At 39.2% G+C, this 26,013-nt stretch overlaps 1 long non-coding RNA gene across 1 annotated transcript in view; it reads right to left on the bottom strand.

Moving 5' to 3' along the window:
• Positions 1–25,037, bottom strand: part of LOC139436627 (uncharacterized) — a 36,943-nt gene extending 11,906 nt beyond the window's left edge. The window contains exon 1 of the long non-coding RNA XR_011645908.1: positions 24,989–25,037. This is a non-coding gene — a long non-coding RNA (uncharacterized lncRNA). The remainder of the gene's footprint in view (positions 1–24,988) is intronic.
• Between the last annotated feature and the right edge of the window lie 976 nt (positions 25,038–26,013).

Below are 26,013 nucleotides of genomic sequence, written 5' to 3'. Positions count from 1 at the left end.
GTTCCCCATTTTATTTTCTGGAAGACACTGGGTAGAATTAGTATTATATTCTTTCTGTAAATGTTTTGTAGATTTCTCAGTAATGCTATCTGGGCCTGGAATTTTTTTTTTTTTGTATGTTTTTTAGATACCGATATAGTTTCTTTTTTAGATATTGGATTATTCAGGTTATCAAGTCATTTCTGACTGAGTTTTGGCAGTATATGTCTTTTAGGAAATTAACTATTTCTTCAAAGTTTTTGAACTTATAGGTCTAGAGCTGTTAGTAGTATTCTTTATTAGCCTTTGTGTGTGTATTTGTTATAATAAACAAATATTTATATTATTTGTTCACAAGGAAAACTCCCTTCCTACTAATGAGTTTTTTAAATGCTTACTCCTTCCATCACAATCTTTAAAATTAAGTATTTTTAATTTAAAATGTAATATATACATATACATCAAATAAAAACATAAAACACCATAAGAAGGTATACAAAAATATTAAATCTCAGACTCCCTGTCTTCCATTTCTCTTTCCTAGAGGCAATTTTTATTACAAACATCTTGTGGAACTTTCCAGAAATATTCTATGAACAGATAAGCACATCTGTTCCCCTTATACAAATAATGGAAGTCCAGTATATACACCATTCTTAACTTTTAAAATTTTAATAATATATCTTGAATATTGGTTCATAGCACACAGATATGCCTCTTTTCTCATATCTGTGGAGTGTTTCATTTTATGAACCTGCTCCCATTGTTTCATCATATTCCAAGCCATTTCCAGTCCCAAGAGGCAATTGGCTCTGCTGGATTAATTTCCAACCAGTTCCTATAAAGATCTCATTTCATAAGTGTTACTGGAGCAGGGGAAGGGGGAAATGCTCAGAATTTGGGGCTCCTGTCAGACACAATGAAGGAAGATGAGATCCTGATTTTCTCCTGTAGTCATATCTGAACCGACCTGTGGACCTTGGAGGCAAGAATGGGGCAGGCACACTCCAAATATCAGGGCATCTCAAGCGTACATCCCTTGAACCCAAGGTGTCTGGTTTTGGAAACAAAATTTGTTTGCATTGTTTTCTAGAGCAAAGTATAATTAGCTACCTGAGAGTAGTATTTTTTAAACTGCAGGCTGCACTCATTTATATCCTGATATCAATTTAGTGAGCCATGACCAACATCTTTTAAAGTGAAAGAATAGAAGAGAAAAATCAGAGTGTCTCATATATAATATTTTGTGAAATTTGATCATATCTATCCAGGCATACATACACAAATAAACTTTCTGTATATCAGGACATGGTATAAAGCATTTGTCTCACTGTTGGTTGCTGTCAAAAAAGTTTGAAAATCACTACTTTAGAAAAGCACTACAAAAACATCAGTACTGGTAATAATCATTTTATATTTCCATTTTTTCATTTTTAAAATTGTTATTGAAGTATATTATTCATATATAAACATACATAAACAATAAGTGTATAGTGAAAGTTGTGAACTTACAAAACAAACATGTGTAACCTACAGGATTCCCATACATCACCCCACCACCCCACAACCATTGTTGTGGAACATTGGTTACAAATGATAAAAGAACATCTTCAAAATATTTCTACTAACTATAGTCCATCTCTTGCATTTGGTGTATTTTTCCTCAACCCACTCTAATATGAACACCCCGTATTAGTATTATATATTTGTTATAGTTCATGAGACAACATTCTCATATTTGTTCTGTTAACCACAGTCTGTCATCCATCACAGGATTCTGTTTTATAGTCCCATGCTTTGTACAATCCATTCAAAGCTTACACGCAGTGGCTCTCCTTTTCATGTCAGCATTGTGCTGTCATCATGTCAATCAATTTTAGAATGTTTTAATTATTCCAAAAGGAAAAACCCTTTATCCCTTATACCCCCTTGTGTTGACCCTTAGAATTGGTGGTGGATGAAGAGTGTAGTTAATAGTATAAATATAAGAATGTTCTTCTATTACAAAGTGTTAAGAATATGGTGATACATGGGAAAATTATAACTAATGTAACTTATGGACAATAGTTAACAGTTATATTCTAATATTTTTGCAACAACAGCCAAGAAGATACTAAATCTTTATTAGCATTTTAATGTCTGTAGGATGTCCCCTCTTTGATTTCTGATATTATTAAGTTGTGTTCTTTTTTATCCTTGGTAAGGCTGACAAGGGGTTTATCAAAATTATTGATCTTTTCAAAGAAATGACTTTTGGTTCCACTGATTTTCTCTATTACTTTTCTGTTTTTAATTCCATTGTTTTCTGCTCTAATCTTTATTAATTTCTTCCTTTTGCTAGCTTCTGGGTTATTTGCTCTTTCTTTAGTTTCTTGAGATGGAAATTTAGGTAACTATATCTGCCTAGAATTTGGATTTGTCATTTGTTCTGTGACCCTCAGTTATCTTATGTATTAAAAAAAATGTCATTAATTTCCATTTATCTAGTTGTTTTCTGATTGTAAGTATGGAAATGACATTCTTTCTAGTTTTCTACATATCCAAAAGAATTAGAATTCTATATTTTGTCTTAATCATAAAAGATTATTTGTCTTTTTCATTTCATTTCATTTCAGCCATTTTATACCACTGAATCTATTGGTTTCATGCCAGTGCTACTTTTCCAAGTATGAAACTATTTATTTTTGGGACAAAACATACTTCTTTTGAGTCTATTATTATTTTATCATACCATTCCATCCCATTTACCTAGAGAATATTTGAAAATTTTCACAAGTACATTTCCAATAAGAAAGTTTGAATGTTTGAGTGCAAATTTGTTTTCATTGTGATATAGTGTTTTCTAAATAAATACATAATTTGCTTGTTTGTGTGTTGCTTGTTTATTTACTTTCTGTAGATCATACAATCAGATGGATCTACTTGGAACAGTAGGAACTTGGAAAATTTCACTTGAAAATCTCTGAGCCGAGTCAGACTTCCGGCAAGATGGTGGCTGAGTGAGCTTGCCTTGCCATCTCTCCTGGGAAGAGACAGCTGGGCACCACTGGAGGTTCTCCGGGACCAGGCTTTTTCAGGATTTTTTCAGGGCAGGAAGTGTCTGGACATCGATTTGGTGGGAAGGTAACGGAAAGGACTGGTCTATAAGATATAAATTGGGACTTTTCAGGAGGGGGAGGCAAGATGGCGGCTGAGTGAACTTCCCGGTTACTAGCTCCTGGGGGGAATTGGCTGGGAGGCGTCGGAGACTCTTTGGGACCGGCTGTTTCGGGATTTTTCCTGGTCCGGAGGTGTCTGGACATCGATTTGGAGGGAAGGTAACAGAGAGGATCCATCTGTGAAATATACACGGAGATCCCAGCTACGTGTGGAGGATTCCCTCCTTGGGTAGGTGGAGCCGAGGCAGCTAGCACCGCGCGGAGCCCCAGCGGGTGGCGGCCAGGGTAGCTGAGTCCGGCCGAGCCCGGCTGAGCCGCGGCGGGCGGAGGGGCAGAGCCCAGCTGAGCTCGGCCGAGCCCACCCGCGCCGCGCCGGGCGGCGGGCGGGAAAGCCGAGCCCAGCCGAGCCCAGCCGAGCCCAGCCGAGCCGCAGCGGGCGGCAGGCGGGGGACCGGAGCCCAGCTGAGCCCAGCCAAGCCTGGCGGCGGGGTTTCTGTTCTTTGGTGGTTTTTTTTGTTTTTCTATTTTTTTTTTTTAATTTTTTGTTGTTGTTGTTGTTCTTGTTGTTCTTTTTTTTTTTTTTTCAATCCTCTCTTTCTTGTCCCCAATATTCTTCTTATACTATTTTACCTTAACAATACAATAGGTCCTACAGGAAATACCTCACATTTGCTGGGTTTCCTCCCCCTCCACTGCCTCATTTCTCTGTGAACAGATTTAGCCTATCTACACTATCCCCTTTCCCCTACAACTTGATATCCTCCACCATCTGCTATCTCTCCTATATTCCATCTCCCTTTCTTTGATCCACAAAGTGTCTAACTCTTAATTTCTAATACCTTTGTTTAGTTTTCCATCTGGTATTCGTCCCTGAAACTATTACCTTTCTTTTCTCTTTCCCTCTCTCACAAAAACAATAGCCTCTTAGTACGTACCACATTCCTCCCATATTCAGTCGTCTACCTCATTATAGGTACTTTCCTACTACTATAACTCGACACAATTTACATGATCTAACCTCCATCCTCCCAGAACTCATATTGTTGCTTTGTAAACATATATCATCAATACTACTTCACACTTTCTCCTTCCTTACACAATTGACTTTCCCCAGCACTAATACTTTCCTTTAAAGTGAGCTTAACTAGCAATAAGAAATTGTAATAAGAAGAACAAAGTGACAAAGAGAAGATATAACACTTACGCAAAAACAACAGCTAATTAATCTCCAAGACTAGACAAAGAAGCTAAGGAACTGATTAAACCCGTCAAAGAAAAAATGTTGACAAGACAGCAACAAAAATCTACAAACCAAACCAGTAATCAGGAAAACATGGCTGAATCCAATCAACAAACTGAAAATCAGGAAGGGGGGCAGGACTTCGCACAAGCAATGAAAGATCTCAGAACATTTATCACTGACAAATTTGATGAAGTAATGAAAGAGGTTAACAGCGTGAAGACAACACTTGGAGGGGAAATTGCAGACATGCGCAAAAAAATAACAGATATGATGGAAATGAACACCACAATTCAAGAAATCAAAAATACACTTGCAGCAAATATCAGCAGACTAGAAGAGGCAGAGCAGAGAATTAGTGATGTGGAAGACAGTGCATTGGAAATCAAACAGATAGTAGAAGTGGTCAATAAAAAGGTAGAAAAAATCCAGATAGGACTTAGGGACCTGAATGATAACGCAAAACGCTCAAACATACGTATTATAGGCATTCTAGAAGGAGAAGAGAAGGGAAAGGGGTCAGAAGGAGTGTTGCAGGAAATAATGAATGAAAACTTCCCAAATCTACTGAAAGAGACAGATGTACATATCCAAGAAGCACAGCGCACTCCACTGGTCATAAACCCCAACAGGCCCACCCCAAGACATATACTTGTCAAATTATCCAATGCTCAAGACAAAGAAAAAATTCTAAAAGCAGCAAGAGAAAAGAAAACCATCACATACAAGGGAAACTCCATAAGATTAAGTGCTGATTTCTCATCTGAAACGATGGAGGCAAGAAGGCAGTGGTATGATATAGTCAAGGTACTAAAGGAAAAAAATCTCCAACCAAGAATACTCTATCCAGCTAAACTAGCATTCAAAAATGATGGAGAGTTCAAAATATTCACAGATAAACAGAAACTGAAAGAGTATATCAACAAGAAACCTCCCCTTCAAGAAATTCTTAAGGGAATTCTGCAGGAAGAAAGGAAAAAACAGGACAGTCAGAGATGGAGGAGAGTGTAAAAGCAACAAGAAAGACAAAAATAGAAGGGGAAAATAAAATAATACAAACAAAATATAACAAACACAAATCCAACCAAAATATGGCTACCATAAATAACTCTCTAAACGTAATAACACTGAATGTCAACGGATTAAATTCACCTATCAAAAGATTCAGACTGGGACACTGGATAAGGAAATACGACACATCTATATGCTGCCTACAAGAGACACATCTTAGACCCAGAGACTCATGGAGGTTGAAAGTGAATGGCTGGAAAACAATCATACAAGCAAACAACAACCAAAAAAAGGCAGGAGTAGCTATATTAATATCAGACAAAATAGACTTTAAATGTGAAACAATTGTGAGAGACAAGGAAGGATACTATATTTTAGTGAAAGGGACAATTTGTCAAGAAGATCGAACAATCATAAATATTTATGCTCCTAACAAGGGCGCCTCTAAATATGTGAGGCAAACGCTGGAAAAACTAAGTGAAAGAATAGATGCATCTACAATTATAGTGGGGGATTTTAATACACCACTATCAACTCTGGACAGAACATCTCAAAAGAGAATCACTAAAGAAACAAAACATTTGAACAGTATATTAGAAGAGCTGGATCTAATAGACATATATAGATCATTACACCCAAACACAGCAGGATATACATTTTTCTCAAATGCACATGGAACATTCTCCAAGATTGACCATATGCTAGGCCACAAAGAAAGGCTTAATGAATTCAGAAAGATCGAAATCATACAAAACAATATCTCTGACCACAGTGGAGTCAAGCTGGAAATTTGCAAGGGACAGAGACCCAGACTTCACACGACAATTTGGAAATTAAACAGCACACTCTTAGAAAAACAGTGGGTCAAAGAGGAAATCTCAAAAGAAATCAATGACTACCTTGAAACAAATGATAATGATAACACAACATACCAAAATTTATGGGATGCAGCAAAAGCGGTACTGAGAGGGAAATTTATAGCCATAAATTCATATATCAAAAAAGAAGAAAGAGCAGAAATTGAAGAATTGACCGCACATTTGAAGGAATTAGAAAAACAACAACAAAGTAACCCAACAGGAAGAAGAAGGAAGGAAATAACAAAGATAAGAGCAGAACTAAAGGAAATAGAAAATAAAAAAGCACTTGAAAAAATAAACAAGACCAAGAGATGGTTTTTTGAGAAGATCAACAAAATTGACAAACCTTTAGTGAGACTAACAAAGAAAAAAAGAGAAAAGATGCAAATACACAAAATAAGAAATGAGAAAGGTGATATCACCACTGACCCCACAGAAATAAAGACTATCATAAGAGGATACTTTGAAAAACTATATTCCAACAAAAATGACAATTTAGAGGAAATGGACAAATTCCTAGAAATACATAAGCAGCCCATACTGACGAAAGAAGAAATTGATGATCTTAACAAACCAATCACAAGCAAAGAGATAGAATCAGTCATTAAAAATCTCCCAACTAAGAAGAGCCCAGGGCCAGACGGCTTCACAGGGGAATTCTACAAAACATTCCGGAAAGAACTAACACCAATCCTGTTGAAACTATTCCAAAAAATCGAAACAGAAGGAACACTGCCTAATTCCTTCTATGATGCCAACATTACCCTAGTACCAAAGCCAAACAAAGACACCACAAGAAAGGAAAATTACAGACCAATTTCTCTAATGAACCTAGACGCAAAAATACTTAACAAAATACTTGCTAATCATATTCAACAACACATTAAACGAATTATACACCATGACCAAGTGGGATTTATTCCAGGTATGCAAGGATGGTTCAACATAAGAAAATCAATCAATGTAATACACCATATAAACAGATTGAGAGAAAAAAACCACATGATTATATCTATAGATGCAGAAAAGGCATTTGACAAAATACAGCACCCCTTCCTGATAAAAACACTCCAAAAGATCGGAATACAAGGAAACTTTTTGAACATGATAAAGAGTATATATGAAAAACCTAAAGCCAACATTGTTTACAGTGGCGAAATCCTGAAATCCTTCCCTCTAAAATCAGGAACAAGACAAGGATGCCCATTGTCTCCGCTCCTATTTAACATTGTCTTGGAAGTACTGGCTCGAGCACTGAGACAAGAACCAGATATAAAAGTCATTCAAATTGGAAGGGAAAAAGTCAAAATTTCATTATTTGCAGATGACATGATCCTATATATAGAAAACCCTGAGAGATCTACAAGAAAGCTCCTAGAACTCATAAATGAGTTTAGCAAAGTCGCAGGTTATAAGATCAATGCGCAAAAATCAGTAGCATTTCTATACACCAATAATGAGCAAGATCAGGAGGAAATCAAGAAACAAATACCATTCACAATAGTAAATAAAAAAATCAAATACTTAGGAATAAATTTAACTAAAGAGGTAAAAAACTTATACATCGAGAACTATACAAGATTGTTCAAGGAAATCAAAGAAGACCTAAATAAATGGAAGAATATTCCCTGTTCATGGATAGGAAGACTGAATATTATTATTAAGATGTCTATCCTACCAAAACTGATCTACACATTCAATGCAATCCCAATAAAAATCAACACAGCCTTCTTTAAGGAACTAGAAAAACTAACTATGAAATTTATTTGGAATAAAAAGAGGCCCCGAATAGCCAAAGACATATTGAAAAAGAAAAACGAAATAGGAGAAATCACACTTCCTGACTTCAAAACATACTACAAAGCTACAGTAGTGAAAACAGCATGGTACTGGCATAAGGAGAGACACACAGACCAATGGAATCGAATTGAAAGTTCAGATATAGAACCTCATGTATATAGCCATATAATATTTGATAAAGCCACCAAACCCTCACAACTGGGAGAGAATGGCCTATTCAACAAATGGTGCCTGGAGAACTGGATAGCTATATGTAGAAGAATGAAAGAGGATTACCATCTCACACCTTATACAAAGATCAACTCAAGATGGATCAAAGATCTAAATATAAGAGCCAAGACCATAAAGACCTTAGAAAGCAGTGTAGGGAAACATCTACAGGACCTTGTAATAGGAAATGGCTTCATGAATATCACACCAAAAGCACGAGCAGCAAAAGAACAAATAGATAAATGGGACTACCTCAAAATTAAAGCCTTCTGCACCTCAAAGGAGTTTGTCAAGAAAGTAAAAAGGGAACCCACACAATGGGAGAAAATATTTGGCAACCATATATCTGATAAGAGACTTATAACTTGCATATATAAAGAACTCATAGATCTCGAAAACAAAAAGATAAACAACCCATTTAAAAAATGGGAAAAAGATTTAAACAGACACTTCTCCAAAGAAGAAATACAAATGGCTAAAAAGCACATGAAAAAATGCTCCAAATCCCTTGCTATCAGGGAAATGCAAATCAAAACTACAATGAGATACCATCTTACTCCCATAAGATTGGCAGCCATGAAAAAAACAGTAGAATACAAATGCTGGAGAGGATGTGAAGAAAGGGGAACACTCATCCATTGCTGGTGGGAATGCAGAAGGATCCAACCATTCTGTAGGACAGTTTGGCAGTTTCTCAAAAAATTATCCATAGATTTGCCATATGACCCAGCAATACCACTGCTGGGTATATACCCATCAGATCTGAAAACAAGGACACAAACCGATATATGTACACCAATGTTCATAGCAGCATTGTTCACCATCGCCAAAAGTTGGAATCAATCCAAAAGTCCATCAACAGATGAGTGGATCAATAAAATGTGGTATATACACACAATGGAATACTACTCAGCTGTAAGAACCAATACACTACAATCGCACGTGATAACATGGATGATCCTTGAGAATCTTATGTTGAGTGAAGCAACCCAGGCATTGAAGGACAAATACTATATGACCTCAATGATATGAAATAAGTTAACTGCCTCAGAGAGCTAGAGTCTGGAAAAGTGGCTTACTGGAAATCGGGGGGTGGAGGAAGCCTGTGAGTTAATGTCTGTAGGGGTGGAATCTGTGATGAGCTGGGGGTAAGTAAGAGCACAAAGAAGGGACAAAATGGGGGCAAGGGGTTACCTTCGGGTGGGGTTTTCTGGGTTTGAGGGGGGCTGGGGATGGGAAGAGGGGTAATATGGTCCAAGAAATAGGTGGGAGGGAGGGGCAACATACAAACATGGGAGAGTGCCAGAAGTTCATTGAGAACTAAATGTTGAGTAAAATGTATCAAAGTATAAGTAGGAGGGTTACCTGGTTAGGACGCTCAGGGGGTATGGTCTGATGCGGGACGGACTCCAGAGGGAAGAGCTGAAGGCTCATTTTGCCAAGGTGGGTTCTACCATTGGGTGGGGTGGACCCATATCCTGGGGAAGACTAATGCCGTCGAATAGAGAGAACTGTATCTCTCGTGAGAAAGGACGGCTCCCAGGGCATTAGATTGGCAGGCGTTGTGGGCCCTAAGGGGAGGGGAAAATGGACGTGCAATGGATGGAACAAAGGTAAATAAGGGGGCAAAAGAGGAGTTATGTGAGAGTACACGAGGATGAATATAAAACAGCTAATATTACACCAAAAACATATAGGGGACGACAGACTAATAATGAAAACCATAAGACAAAACATAGGATAACTAAAAAATTTAGAAAACTGTACAACCTAAAGTATGGACCACATAGTAAGCACAAATGTTACCTTGTTTGAAAACTATAGTTTCGGAATCTGTACATCAGTTTCAGGAAATATGATATGAATAAGTTAAAAGATTATTGCTGTGGAAGGGAAAAGGTTTTATGGTGGATCTGGGGAAATACTGTATATTGTATATATGAATTTTGGTGATCTAAGACTCTTCTGAAGCTGGCATTATGTTGGGATTCACTTTATGGGAAGTTTTGGATCACAGAGTGGTTCAACAATGGCAGCGGAGGAATACTGATATGGGATGTTATTGACAGGATATATATGGTTGACAGGGAGTTATACAGGGCATATGCCCAGGGTATATGGTAATGTCTATATATACTCATAGTGGAAACAATTAAAAACAACAGCTGGGGGGGTACTGGGCTCCTGGCCGGGGGGTCACTGTTGTGGGCCCTGGGAGAGCAGCGGCAATCCTCCAGGTGCAATGGCAAGAACCAGGAAGGAAGGAGGGCCCAACAGTGGGCTCCTGATACTAATGGCTACACTTTTGAGCCTATGCACCTGCAATAAGAACAAGGCCTAAAGTAGCATTGTGCCTGGGGGTTTCCTCCTGACAGCCTTCATGTTACTCAAATGTGGCCACTCTCACAGCCAAACTCAGCATGTAGATGTGATGCATTCCCCCCAGCGTGGGACACGACACCCGGGGATGAGCCTCCCTGGCACCGAGGGATCACTACCACATACCAGCTGAAGAAGCAACTAGAAAATGACCTTGAATTAAAGATTCAATGCGGAACAGCAGAATATACCTGTCTATATATAATAACATGACTTCGGGAAGTGGTTTGACCTAATGTAAGGGGGAAATGGAAAGGAGAAATGAGATTATAAGGCTGTGAGTCTCTAAAAAAGAGTCTGGAGGTTGTCAGAAGGAATACCCCTATGTACAACTGAACAGAGTCTAAGAGACAGATAAGGTAGATACAACCCCAGGTATTGGTTCTTTTGAGGGATAAAGAGACCCACGGGTTCTATGGTCATGGCAGAAGGGGTTCACTGCCATGACAGATGGCCCTTCTTTGGAGCTGGTGTTTCTGCGTGATGGAAATGGACTCAGAGGGGATCTCTTTTCACAAGACTTGCATGCTACTTTATTGGAATTGTAGTTGGTGCTGGGTTTAAGATATATGTAGGGGATTTGAATCTCTGGACTGATAATATGACACCCAGGCCCAGAGCCTCAAAAGACTTCAGCTCCTACACTTTGACTTATTGGACTTACTCCACTCAGCTAACATGGAGTTGAAGAAGGTCAACCACCACAACATGGAGCCTAGAGTGTCTACAACTAGAAGCGGGAAGAGTGCATCCAGTACCCATGTGCAATCTAAGCCCTCACTTGACATAGGTGTGCAATGGACACAACCAATCCAATGTCCACAGAGAAAATGTGGAATGGGTGTGGGAACGGTAGCCATGGGGGCTGCTGGGTGTGGGGAACGGGAGGAAGAGATGAGATGTGGAGGCATTTTCGGGACGTGGAGTTGTCCTGGATAGTGCTTCACGGACAATTACGGGACACTGTAGATCCCCCCAGGGCCCACTGGATGGAACATGAGAGAGTCTGGGCTATGATGTGGACCATTGACTATGGGGTGCAGTGATGCTCAGAGATGAACTTACCAGGTGCAATGGATGTATCACGATGATGGGAGAGAGTGTTGCTGTGGGGGGAGTGGGGGGCGGGGGTGGTGGGGTTGAATGGGACCTCATATATATTTTTTAATGTAATTAAAAATAATAATAATAAATAAATATTTTTTAAAAATTAAAAAAAAGAAAATCTCTGAGCCAATTACCTTTTTTAGAAATAATTCTACATCGTTTTACATTATTTATATATGTAAACCACAATTTATTGACCTTGTTTGTTTCATTAACTTGACTCAATTATGGATATAAGTATTTTGCTTTATTTTATTTTTATTTGAAACATGCTTTAAATTTGGTATAGGATTATACATTGGTGTTGATTATCTTTGTAGGTTTTACTTGTTTGTATATCTTTTCTCATTCCCTAACATGAATATTTGGGAGGCTGGTGTTTCTCAAAGAACCTTCTGAAAACTTTGCCTATTTTAAATGAGATTTCAAAAAAAGGTTCTTATATGTATTTATCAGTTCTACATCTTCAATGTTTCAGTACTAATACATTACTTTTTATTGTTTATTAATTTCTTCCTCCTGCTTAGGTCACTTATGAGGATTATAGAAGTAAATCCTTCATATTAAAATTTTTGAAAATAACAAAACAATAAAAATTATAAAAGGGGAAGCAGATTTGGCTCAACAGATAGAGCATCCACCTACCACATGGGAGGTCCAAGGTTCAAACCCAGGGCCTCCTGACCCATGTGATGAGCTGGGCCACACACAGTGCTGAGGCACGCAAGGAGTGCCCTGCCACGCAGGGGTGTCCTCTGCATAGGGGAGCCCCATGCACACGGAATGCACCCCGTAAGGAGAGCTGCCCAGTGCAAAAAAAGTGCAGCCTGCCCAGGGTGGCACAGCACACACAGAGATCTGACACAGCAAGATGACACAACAAAACGAGACACAGATTCCAGGTGCCACTGACAAGAGTACAAGCGGACACAGAAGAACACACAGCAAATGGACACAGAGAGCAGACAACTGGGGGGGTGGGGAAGAAGAGAGAAATAAAATTTTTTTTTTAATCTTTTTAAAAAATTATAAAAGGTTATCCATGCTTAGATAAAACAATGATCTTTTATTTGTAGAATTTGAAGATGGAAGGAGTGGTGAATTGTGTTAATCACAGCAGAGTCAAAGTAAGAAAGAAACTGAAAATGGTCTCTACTGACCTTAACAATTAGGAAATCATTAATGATCTCAGCTAGAGCACATTTATATTCACTTTATTAGCACTAGGTAAAGAAGAACAATCCCCAGAATGGTTATCAAGTGTCCTTTGTGATTTTATGTGTATTACTTTTCTTCTCAACTTGATTTTATGCCTCTTAAAGAGAAAAGATTTGGCTTATTGTCTGTATTTCCCGTTGAGATCAATGTAATACAAAACACACACACCGTGTTCAATAAATATTTTTTACCTGATATTATTTTGTAATATTTGCTCCTTTGTATTGCTTTTGTTTTACCTGGCTTTTGTTTTTCACAAATTATATTTCTGACTTTAAATTATGATCTTGTCTTTCTGCATTTCTAGGTTCTTTTCTAATTTTTAAGGAATATATTTCACCACTGGTTGTTCCAATAACAGTAACTCTTCAAGATCTACTGATACCCTCAGGAATTTTATTTCTACCAGCATGTTTCCCTTTGTCCTTCTGACCCAAACATTTTATTTTAAAAGCCTCACTAATTCCCCCAGGAGTTCAAAAGCCGCCTTAGGGAGTATTATTAAACAAAGCACAGACTTTCTCAACCACATACTGACTGTAAAATTTGTTTTTAGATGTTTCCTTGTGGAATTGAGAGCTGATAATATATTATAATAGTAACGGAAAAAATGGCTAAATAATTTTAGCATGTCTACTATGTACTAGAAACTTTTGCAAATATTTAAATATATTACCTCATTTACTCTTTATAACAACTCTATGAGAATATTATTATCCCAAAATTATAGATTAGCAAACCAAATTACAGAGAAGTTAAATAAACTTTCCCAAATGCACACAATCTCTGCATAAAGTCCTGACTCCAGAACCCAAAATAGATATTGATGTGCATATTAATGTGTACATCCAAAAAAAATCATCTTAAAATTCATGCAACTATAGTGATATTACTCAAAAGCATAATTAAATGGCAGTAGTGAAAATTCTGAAATTTTACTGTCATAGAGAAACAGCTGAATTTTCTAAGATGGCAAAAGAACATATTCCTCATTTTTAGATAAAGTATATTTGAACATAATCCTTGATGCTTTCATTAAAACAATCATTTTAGATAGTGCAGGCTGAACAATAACAAAAATTTCCCTCTGCCTCAAAACAGCTCTCCAATTTTTTACAAAAGTTTCTGAAATTCCCAAGTTACAAATGCACTTGAATTGACAGATGTCAAAATTTACCAAGCATGACAATTGGCAATTGAATATGGAGGGGATGGAGAGGCAGCTATTCAGAGAGAGGTTGGAGTGAACCTGTTTCTGGAAGACTAAACTAGTTAGAGAGATAACAAAGGAAGATAATATTGTTTCCTGGAAAACAAAGGGAAAGATGTAGAAATCCCCCTTCCCTGAAAAACCTGGGGAGGACAGCACAACACTCCTTCACAGATTCCAGAAAGCAGGAAATGCAGGCACGCACACCTGCTGCACTTGTCATCCACAGACACGGCCCAAGGATCAGGAAAGGAGAGCAGGCTCTTGTGACAATGACACAATGCTCTTTGATGAGTCTCCCCTCCATACTCCCCGCCTCCCTCCACACCCCTGGGCTGCTGCACACCTAACAAAAGTAGATGAAAATGTAAATGATTAATTCGCCTCACCAGAGAGGCCAGAACTAGAAAGAAGGTCCCAGAGACATCATTTGAGTAAAAGTCTAGAGACACGATCCTTGGGGTTAGTCAATTGGCAACTTACATAAAGGACAGGATAATGGATTAAACAGCAGCTCCAGGACCTTGCTGTTCACGGCAGTTTTCCTAAAAATGCTTTTGTCTGTATTGCTGAGGCTAAGGGAGAAAATGCAGAAGGCTTTATTGTGGAGGATGGAGCAATACCCTTTCGGGGTGGGTAGAAACATCAGTGGTGCCCCAGAGGCTTCTGTCAGCCTCCAGTGTCTTGCTGAAGGTAAAAAGCGTTAGGCAAAAAGAACAGCCGGTACTAATTTATACATCAAAATTTGGCGAGAAGGAAAAGTCCAAATGTCTAGTGGAGGGCAACCTGCAGATGAGGTGTGCTCACCGTGGGCCAGTGCTGTCGGCTCTAGGACCAGCACACCTTCAGAGCAGGATATGCCTGAGGACAGCTGAGGACAGCTGCCCTGTCCAATTCCACTGCTAAATGCAGTCCTGTGCACAGAGGGCGAGATGAGAGGCGTGCACTGCTGGGACCCCTGCATTCTCCACCCTGGGCCATAAATCCTACCACCATTCAACCGTCCGGAGTGATATCAGGAAAATTGCGCTGGGCCAGATTACGTATTTCCACAGCTGCCTTCTTTCTGTAACAGGGACCTTACAGAAGGCCCTGCCAAAGCGCACCACAGCCCAGGATTACTTTGCTTCTGGTCACCTGCTGTCCCCCTGCCATAGTGTAGACTCGCTCAAGAAATGGCTTCCCAGCCAGAGCACACGACTTGCTGCGAGGTTTGCCGTTGGGGCCGAGTTCCTGCCCCTGAGACGTGAGCACAGGAGACAGGAGCCCCTTTCCTGCATAGCCAGAAGGGCGTGCCCCCAGTGCCACTCCATGCTCTCTCTACTGGTGCTCCAGCGTGACCAAGGAGCCATCTGCTGGCGACAGTAGAGTCCCCAAGGCACCAGTTCCAGGAGGTTGTCCTGCTGCCCGCAAATGTCCGGGAAATGGGCTGCCCTTGGGTCTGAGCTGTTACTCACTTGGGGGGCAATTTCTTGCTGGATCTCTGCCCCCAGCTGAGGTGCCTGGAGGGCCCGGCGTTCTCCACGGTGTGGGCTGCCGGTGTGCTGGGAGGCGGGAGACTGCCGGCTGTGGTGGCTCTGCTTGCCTTGGGAGGTGGCCTCATCTGCTTAGCCTCGAGAGCCAGCAGTTAGAGATGACAATGCACTGAAGACATTCGGGCCGGCCCAGGGGGTCACTTCAGAAAGATGAAAACAGCCTCACAGGTGAGCAGGTATTCTGGTCCTCTACTTCCACAGAGGACAGTTATTAAAAGCACCCAGTACGGTGCAGGACGATTCCCTGACTTGGGGACTTGGTAAAACTCACTTGGGCTTTGCTTCTATTTGGCTTCCTGCTCCCCAGTGACTTGTCAGCAAGACCAATTAGCTCTGCGGGAAATGTAACTCGTGATGAAGAAACAAGCATGGCAGAACACTTTGAGAGATACCTTTCATTTTCTCCAGCCTAAATGCTCCTTTTTGTTCCCGACAATATCATGCCAATCATTCGGTCTCCAAGGGTGATTTCACTGGCCCTAAAAAATGTTCTGCGCATGGGCCAAGCCATGTATAATCAGTGTCTGACAATGCCTTTTTCCTGTCATTCCCACAGCTATTCCCATGTTCCTCTTCACCCCATGCCTTTTTTAATTTGCTTGTCATCTAATCCCTCCAACCTCGCCAATACCTGAAAATTTTTAAAGAAAGAAAGAAAACCTTTGGTATGAAAGCGTCACTGTCACTAGACACTGGCGCTATTTCAAGGGGCGTGTCTCACTCGGTGTCCAGATTCCCTGCCGCTGTGCTTGCTGCTTCATCACTAATGCTCTGACTCGGTGGGGGGGGGGGGGGGAATTACAGCTTTCTACGATCCCCATGCAGGGGTCGTCAAAATGCTCGATCCCCTTTCTGAAATTTTCAACATCTCCCCCAAAGAATACATCCTCGTGCCACCCTGTCACAAGTCTCAGCCCATCAAGGTTTTCTCAAGAGGGTTTTCTGCTTGATGAAGTCATGTCTGCCTCCAGGTGTTGGCTTCTTGGGCTCTCTTTCCTTTGCTGTGTGCTTGATAGAGTCGTAGCAAGATCAATTCTAGAATGACAGGTTTTTGGCACTTTAAAGGATCTTATAAATCCTACAGTACACGTCTCTCTGAGGGCCAACAGTTAAACGACTTGGCTGAGGTCATCAGATTAAGTGGCGGCAACTCAGCAACACGAGCTCAGGGCTCTGGGTTCCTGCCCACACTCCCTCCCCCCTGCCGTGGCATGAGGACTGGTACCTAAAACCCCAAGCCGCCAACAAGAGATGAGGGCAAGGCTCTTTGCCTGGGCAGTCCTTGGCCAAGGTGAATTAGAGCGTTGCTCACTAACCCTTGTGTTAGGGAAGCTGCGCAGCCCACTTTGAGCAGGGAGCTTGGCATGGTGCTCTTGAATTCAGCTTCCAGCTAGAGACCTAGGAAAGTCTCAGCACTGGGTATTCCAGTGTGTGATTCTCAATTTACAACTTTCCAAAGGCATCAGTATGGAAATAGAGGCATTGCCTATTTCAACAAGAAAAACCACCATATTAGAGTATCCTTGTTGACAAAATGTTTCAAATTTTCTCCTAGTCCAATGCTAGCTAACGTGGCCCTCCCCACACCTCCTGAATGCCTTACAATTCACTCAATTGACAAATATTATTTAGGCACAGACTCCTCCCCTCACGGACATTGCCTTCTCGTGATAATAATAGCATACATTTACATGTTGCTGATTTTTTTGCAAACTACTGTTCAAAGTCTTTTACACGGGTTAACTGATTTAACACTCACAACCAAACAAGATGGAATGTATTATTGGTATCACATTTATTTATACAGGTGAGGAAACTGAGGCACAGAGAAACTAAGTAACTTGCCCATAGTTACACAGCCAGTAAACTAACAAAACTAGGATTTGAACCTAGGCCATCCAGTTCCAAAGAGCATACTTGTAACCACTGCCTCTTAGCAGACAGAGCAAAGGTACAACGTACGAATGTCACAAGGATTACAGTTTTTCCAAGAAAGCCTAAAGCCTGGGGGCAGGCAATAAGGAAAGAAAAATGAAAAAATAGAATTAGGACCCTTAAGGAATGCACTACCAACAAACAATAAATCCTATGTTAAAAAGGCTGGGCAACAGCAAGAGGGAGTGGAAAGGAGATCTTGGGAGGTCAAAGAATACAGAGACTACCTCAGCCAGATTGGCCTTGAAAGGCAGGAGGTAGAAAGCGAGGCATGAAGGGCCACGCACATTTGGGGAATTGCAAATAGTTGGATAAACATACCTAGTAAGAGAGAGCGGTCTAAGATTAGGTTCATCTTGACCAGATCATGAGAAACATTCTAAGCCAGTGGTTCTCCAAGTGTGGTCCCTGAACCCACACCATCCCCATCACCTGGGAACATTCTAGATCTGCAAATATTCAGGTCCCAGTCCAAATTGACAGAATCAGAAATTTTGAGGATGGAGACCAGCAATCTCTATTTTGAAGGCACTCCAGATGATTCCATGCATGCTAAAGTTTGAGAGCCATGGTCGAAGCCATTCTCAAGTATTAAGTGTTTGGACATCATTTGTTAGGGGGCGGGAAGTCACAGTCGTATTACATGACATTGAGAAGGGAGGAGCAAAGATTTGGTGTCATTGACCAAGTTTTCTTTAGTCTTTTCTGAGAAGGGCTATTATTTTACTCCAGCTGTTTGAAGATTTGGGATTTGGCATTTTCAGCAATTAATTTGCAGCAACCAAAAAAAACCCAAAAAACAGGTAACCAAATAAAGTAGAGCGTGAGTACATTTTTTACAAAATTGATTAATGATAGAATTATATAGAGAAAGGGAGATAAGAAAATTAATATACTAAGGGTGGAATTGACAGCCATAAAATATTACCATCCCATTGCTGGCAATTATAATGTATATGAAGTGAAATTAGACTTGCTCACTAGGGAAAAGATATGTGAGCAAAGTTTTGCAGGAACTATTGTTATCCCCATCAAAAATTTTTTTGCTGTCTGTGCTGTCTTGACTATATAACTAGATACATGGCTTCCTTACATGGCCTATTCCATTTAATTAGTATTTCTCCATTTTTATGCCTAAACCATTATGGAAAAACTGAAATGTTTATCAATAAGAAGTGGCCCATAGTAAAAATAAGTCATCAGTTTAATTTATATGATTTCTAGGGTGACTAGAAAAGAATTTGCTTTCTTCCTGACAAGCACCATGAACTTTCCATCTGTGCCTTCACAGCTGCATCTGTCTAGCACACAACATAATCCAAGTCCCTGAGGGTCATTTTTCAAAGTCAGTTATCCAAAGAGCACTGAACTTCAGAACACATAATAATATCTGGTTCCCTTGCCTATGGCTTGCCTACTCAAAGAAACATCAATCCCACTTTCTCTTTTCCTACTTAGGGTTTGAAAAAAGGAAAAGGGTGATCTGCACACCTTACCAGTTTCTACGTTAATACTTTATTTCCTGTCTGAATATCCAATAAAATAATCTAAAATCAAAATAAGTGATGTGACTAATCTATACTAACTTCCACTTTTTAATCAACCATAAAATAGACTTGATATATTATGACAAGGCATATATATGATTTTCTCTGGAAAAAAATACAGATTTTAGAAATACAGATTTGAAATCTTTACTGAATAAAAAGTTTATTAGTAGGATGTCTCAAAAAAGCAATGTGTGGAAATAATTTTAAGTCAAATTATATTTACTTTCAGCAAATTAACCAAGTATCTGGGAATATCTATCTTGACAAGTCAATAACTCAAGAAATATAATTAATCTCTTCTAAGAACACTACTTTCCCTGATCTAGTTATAGAAAAGCCAAAACCTATGCCAATATCTCTTAGACTGCTTTGTTTTTAATGACAACACAATGAAAGTTGCAAGTTCTTCAATTTAAAAGATTCGGAGACTAAGAGACAATACAAAAATGCAATTGATTACTTACATTCTTGAAATTCAGTTTTCTGGACAGTATTATTGCTTTTCTTGCTTTTGATTCAGTTCTCATCTAGGTTGTATACAGACATGGGATTCTTATCTGGACTAACTTTTTTTTTTTTTTTTTTTTTAAAGATTTATTTATTTTTTTATTTAATTTCCCTCCCCTCCCCCAGTTGTCTGTTTTCTGTGTCTTTTTGCTGCGTCTTGTTTCTCTGTCCGCTTCTGTTGTCAGTCAGCGGCACGGGAAGTGTGGGCGGCACCATTCCTCGGCAGGCTGCTCCCTCCTTCGCGCTGGGCGGCTCTCCTTATGGGTGCACTCCTTGCGCTTGGGGCTCCCCTACGCGGGGGACACCCCTGTGTAGCAGGGCACTCCTTGCGCGCATCAGCACTGCGCATGGGCCAGCTCCACACGGGTCAAGGAGGCCCGGGGCTTGAACCGCGGACCTCCCATGTGGTAGACGGACACCCTAACCACTGGGCCAAAGTCCGTTTCCCTGGACTAACTTTTGCATTAAGAAAAAGTTAAGAAAAATTACAACAGCACAGAGCAGCGTACTTAGACTAATTATTAGATTTATCAAATTCAGCTCAACAGAAACCCCATAACACTTCCAAAACACTTCCAAAAACACTTCCAAAAAAGTGACCAAAACTTTATTAGCTCTCACCATGCATTTTATTTTTGGTCTCATTTGTTAGAAAACTCTTCCTCATATTGAACTCAAGGCACTTATATTTCAACCTGTGTTATTTCTAGTTCTATCACTCAGGTATTACTGGGACAATGTTACGTATTGCTTACTTTTTACGTTTATCACACTCTCATTTTCTTCTCTGCCAACAAATGACCCATTTTTCAACTGCTATGTACATGCTAAAATTTTAAGTCCTTTGTGCCCATGCCATTCATTTCTAAAAGAATCATATTTTTTAAGTGGTGCCATTTGGGAACTGAAAATGATACATGATTTTCTCTTTACAAAATGAGTATCTATTATACTATCATAAGCCAGGCACTGAGCTTGGTGCTCTGAGCAAGAATGAACGAATTAAGACTCAGACCATCAGAATTAAATTTTATTTTTATTAGAATCCCAAGATCATATCTTTCTGGTAACATTTTCACACTCTTCCTGATATTAGGGTTACAGTCTACAAAAAATATGTTTTCTATTTTTAATGTTTGTAATTGCTGAAACTTGCCTCCCACATTGTGTACTTTAAGAAGGACTAGTGGTAGTGAAAATTTGCTCCTAAAAATGTTTTACAAAGGTAAATAATGATGAGATGGCAACAAAAAAAATAGGGGTCATTATGAGGTTGAGGTTAATTGGAACAAAACTTGAGAATCAGTATGTCAATACATAATAGGAACCATCAAGTGTTTATTTGAATTGAAATCTCCATTTTGGAAAATTTTTCTTAAGGAAAGATTACAAATACCGAAAGCAAATGCATAAAGACAATTGTAACAGCAATATTTATATAATATCATTTTTGGGGTGAAAATAAAACCTAAGGAATCAAAACATATGGGTGTTTCACTATAATAACAACCATGTAAAAAGACATAAATAATATTCTGGAGGATAAAACAATGACAAAAATGTATATTCTAATTATATTAGTTGGAATTTTTAGTAAATTTTTATAAGTTATTTTCAATTTCAAATATTTTGTAATTTTTACTACATTTATAATAATAAATTACTGCCAAGTCAGAAGACTTGGGTCAAATCCCAGCTCTTCCATTCAATTTTTGAGGCAAAATAATGAAATAATTTTAAACTTTAGTTTCTTCATCTGTAATGTTTTGATGTAATAACATCTATTTCACAGTGTCCCAGTACTAAATATTTCTGTTTATTTCTCTAAACTCTAAAATACTATATCAGCATTTCCCAAAACAATGTGTCAACATAGCTAATGAGGTTCTTCTTGGTTTGCTTTTTTTCTTTCCCTAAAGACACTGCAATAAAAATACTGTGTTCTAAAGAAGAATACCCATATGCCTATTTACCTTCACTGTCACTTAAGATCCCATGGAATGAGAAAAAAAGAAAACATAAAGGAAAGGAAGAAATCATAACAAACCTAGAAAACATGAACTGGATAAAAACAGTGGATCAGGACAATAGAAAACAGACTGATGTGAAAACAACAGAGCAGGGGAAATACCTGCCCAAAATAGCAGAGGAAAAAAGTGGTTCTTCCCAAAAGAGACCAGGGCAAACTTGAGACACACAATCAGTAAATATCAGGTGCAGGTGTAGACCATAGGAATCCAGCAGTCTCTCTTAAAGATTTGCATCCAGAACAGCTGGCCAAGTGGGTAGGTATAGCCTCTCCCCACTACAAGCTTATGTGGAGAATAGAGAGAAACTTTAACTTCTCGAATAAAATATGAGAATCACTCGCAAAAGAAAGTGGTTCATCTAGGTAGCAACCTTGTGTGTGTGTTCAAGCCCAAGAAAATAGAGCAAAGCTTCAGGAAACTCTGGACTTATACCAGATTTTGAAAAAGAAGGGGGGAAAAAAGAGCATCTATAGCAAAAAATGTAGAAGGCAGCTTAACACAGGAAAAAGGCAAACAAGTCTGCTTCTTGCAGATTAGAACGGTCTTTATGTTGGCAGTTGTGAAGATCCACAGTCTCACTTTTTCCCTGCTCCTAGACTACATCTATCCCCACTTTCAAAAAACACCCAACTGGCCTTTCCATGGAAAGGAGAAGACTGTTAGGAAAACAGCTCTACACAGCTGCAAAGGAAAACCATCCCAGCCACATAATCATCAAACTAATTTTTCTCATCAGTTAATTTAATGAGTGATCTTAGATTGCCGAGCAAAACTAATAGCATTAAAGAGAATGATCATTTAATCAATGCAACCATCATAGCCATGGCCCTTTAATTCTGACCACAAAGAAACAATGAGATAACAATTTCATCACATGGCTTACAGTAATTCATGTATCTCTGCCCAACAAGATTCTCTGATCTCTGCATCGAGGAACCTTGTCAACACAAGAAACCCAATTAACGTGCTGCAACCTGCTCAAACTGCACTCTTCTGTGGACATAGTAAGCATCAATTTATATCTTGCACATATGCAAACATTCCATTCTTTGAATAATATGTATAAATGCCCACCAAATATCAGTGTTAAACAAACTAGCCTGTAGCTTTCTGACTCTGTCTTGGTCTCCAGTTTTGAAAATCAGAATGGCACTGCCCTGGTCTCATGCCCATTCCCCACCTGTTCTCAATAGTGACTCACCTGCTTGAGTAATTTCATTTGCAATTGCCTTTAATAGGATAAGAAGTAATTTGGGCCAGACACTTGAGACTTTGAAAATAATAACATTTTGTATACCTGCACTAGAGTTTTACATCTCTTATTCCTCAATAGCCACAATAAATCTATGGGTCAGGTCTTTTGCTCCCCATTTTTAAGATTAGAAGAAATGCTGAAAGAAGTAAGGAACTTCCCAAAGTCACAGAACTGATGTGTGACCGGGCCCAGTTCCCACCCATTTCTCTTTGGGGAAGAACAGTCCTCTCTCCGTGGTACTCTGATTTTTAACCATGTATTTTCCCTGACTTTTTTGTGAGAACATAATTCATAATATAGTAATATCAATAGCAGTTACAGAGGTCAACCCTTGTCATTAGCATTAATAGCAATATCATCCTTTTCTTAATCTTGTAAAATGAGAAAAATTAAAAGAGCAATAAATAAATAAGCATATAAACAAGTGTTGTCCTTAGCATTTTGGCAAATTTCCACTCATTTCAGGACACAACTTTACTAATACCCTAATGTAGCAGTTTAATATTACTGATGAATTCCAGAAAGAAATACTGGATTATGTTTGTAAGTTGGTCTTTTCCTCTAGGCATATTAGATTATATTGGATTCAGAGGTTTACTTGATTAAGTAATAAAGTAAACCTCTTTTGCCAGTAAGGTGTTGAGTCTCTGCCCTTTGTGGGAGGGGACTCAAAGATAAAAGACATGGCAAAGGACAGAGGAGGTTTTTTGATGTTAGAGTTTGATGCTTAAGTCTTAAGCTGGAGCCCTGGGAAGTAAGCACTTCCCGGAGGAAAGAGGAAAGAGAAGCCAGCCCTGGGAAGAGAGGAAACCTGAGCCTGGAAAGAAGCAAGCCCTGAGAAGAGAGGAACCCTGAGCCGGGAGAGAAGCCAGACTGGGAAGAGAGGAACCCAGGAAGCCTGAACCCTGGCAAACATCAGCAACCATCTTGCTCCAACACGTGGAAATAGACTTTGGTGAGGGAAGTAACTTATGCTTTATGGCCTGTTATCTGTAAGCTCCTACCCCAAATAAATACCCTTTATAAAAACCAACCAATTTCTGGTAGTCAGCACCCCTTTGGCTGACTAATACACCTAACAATTCTGTGCCTGCATCTTCTATGTGCCCTCAAAAGAGAGGGACTCAGGACCTCTTCTCAATCTCCTTCACATTATTTCTGAAGTCTAAGCTCAGAGCTCTCTGCTCAACAACCATGCTGGCATCTTTAGAGACCTCACCCTATTTATCACAAGGAAACTAAATATTTGCAGACTGAATCACTTTCCAAAAGAAGGTCAATCCTCTCAAGCTATATCATTCCCAGAGCCCTGCACCTTGAAATGGAGCTGAAATTTTACTTAAGCATTTTGAAATCTGCTCTCATGTAGTAGAGCAAAACAGTCCAGTTAGCCTCCATGTTTTCCTTCCTTGACTACATGGCAAACTTAGATTAAATGGTCATATTCTGCAAAGCTCCTTCACCAACTTCTGTTAGATTAGATTCTGGGAATCAGTTCAGTCAAATGTTTCCTCTGCCCTCCAGTTCTCAAAATTTAGTACTTACAAGTACCACCAAATATTACCTAGGGTGTCTGGTTGAAAAACAAACTTCTGTACCACATGCAGAATGTACTAAATCTGTAGAATGCCCACAATTCTGAATCTTGGTATGGACCATAGGATTTGTGACATATTTGTATTTTGAGAAACACAATTTTACCTTGTGGGAAATAAAATTTTGAACAAGGTCATCAGGATTGTCCCTGATTCTCTACATTTGTCCCAAGAACTATCCCCACAAATGCCTAGAGACTGAACACTGCACCTCTGTCGTTAATGTTCTCAGCTCATCCGTCGGGCCAGTAGTTCAAATCATTCTGCTACAATAACACTTATATTAATGTCTCCATTTAGGCTTCTGAAATTTCCCTGATATCTGTAATTTTCTGTGAAGCTTAGACATTTTTGACATATGAAATTACTCTGCCTCCTCCTTAACAGTTCTTCTTTGTACAATACTTACATTTGACTTTTCTCATAGCTGAGTCTCAAGGACTTGGGATGGACCCTGTGAGTAGAATGACCAAATCACCAGGTTCAAACCTCAAGTCCATTCTATAGAATTTCAGAGTAACTGTGAGGTCATATCTGCTACCTTATGTCACAGTCTTGAGGCCCTTCTTCCACTCACACTTCATACGTTGTACTTGTGTAACAAAGTATATATTATACAGAGACATCACTGTGAAATACATATATATTATATATTATACGGGATGTCACTATGAAATATGTATATATTATATATTATACAAGATGTCACTATGAAATAAACCCAGAACTAGCAGCAGCATTTAGGAGTGAATGTGTTCACAGTGAATTTGTCCCCAAACAGCTACAAATTATTTTTCTTCCACAAACTCCATCCAGCAAGGGTTAGTGAACCATCAGAATTTTGTGTCAATAACCAATACAATATATGAAAGGAAGGGAATTTTGTGACCATAATAGTCAGTAGTTGTGCCGAAAAGTGTTTGAAAGTGATACAATATTACTCTTTCTACAGAAATATGGAACAAATTAAGGAATACTTCTGAACAATGCCAAACCCACAGGACTTGTGTACCCTGAGGACAGTATACCAAAGCCATGTATTTTTATACAATGACTTCATTGAAATGTACCTAGCTGGTAGGAAAATGTTCTATTTTAATCGAGTACTTTGTTCAAGAATCAAAATTTTTAACGTTGTAATTGCAATTGTACCTGTTTGGATTTCTGAGTTGCTCAGCCATCTCTTTCCATGAGAATTCATGGAGAGATGAATGAGGAGGGGGTCGTGCAAAGGAACTTCTGTTAACTGTTATGAAGCTTTTGCCTCAAGTTGCCAATAAGATCTACTGAACATCCCCGAATGATCTTTGCAAAGGCTGCAGGCCCAGGATGAAAGCTGGCCCGGCGGGCCTGGGGCCCCGTTCTCGTTCTCGGTCTCTTCTCTGACCTCCCGTGGTGCTCTAATCTAGAAAATCCTCTCCAAAATGGCAGGTT

This window comes from Dasypus novemcinctus, chromosome 16 (assembly GCF_030445035.2).
Source record: "Dasypus novemcinctus isolate mDasNov1 chromosome 16, mDasNov1.1.hap2, whole genome shotgun sequence".
Taxonomy (NCBI): domain Eukaryota; kingdom Metazoa; phylum Chordata; class Mammalia; order Cingulata; family Dasypodidae; genus Dasypus; species Dasypus novemcinctus.
Note: the sequence above shows the minus strand (reverse complement) of the source record. Positions and strands in the feature narration are given on the sequence as shown.